Below are 625 nucleotides of genomic sequence, written 5' to 3'. Positions count from 1 at the left end.
GAAGTTCTGGAGGCCGTGGCCTATATGGCCAGGAAAGAAAACAGTTATAAAAACTGAGTGAAGAATTAAAACTCATACTATCAGAACGAGGAACTAAAATTTAGACTAGTTTCTGGTAGGGTGACAGATAGAGGAACCACAAACAGATAATAAACATGGTGAAATTCTGGCTTCCTCCTCACACTCCTGATCTAAGATAAATACCCAAAGGCCTATCAAAGAGCTCTGCCTTCTAATTCTAGGGCACCTCTACAGTAGACCAGTATGACACAAGGACAAGTTTACACTAAAGTTTCTGTCTTTGATCAAACTGATCAACACTAAATTAAAGAAAGAAGACCTCTCAAATATCCTTTAAAAACCCAGTCTTAGAGAGATACGGCTTCCCAAGTCCCTTCTGTAGTCTTCACAGTATTGTGTCTGCTGTGTATATATTTCCTTACCTCTAATAANGGTCTCTNCTCACTGGCTAATTGTGCCTGCTGTGCTCAAGACTTTTCCTGCCTTTTAATTCTACAAGTGGCAGAGAAATTAACAGTAGGAACAAGACCACTCTATAACCAGCACACAAAACCTGGTGGAATCCAAGTAACCCATTTTTTCTTTTTTATGTATTTATTTTTTT

The sequence above is a fragment of the Mus caroli genome, chromosome 6 (assembly GCF_900094665.2).
Source record: "Mus caroli chromosome 6, CAROLI_EIJ_v1.1, whole genome shotgun sequence".
Classification (NCBI taxonomy): domain Eukaryota; kingdom Metazoa; phylum Chordata; class Mammalia; order Rodentia; family Muridae; genus Mus; species Mus caroli.
The sequence above is the reverse complement of the archived record's forward strand: the minus strand, read 5'-3'. Positions refer to the sequence as shown.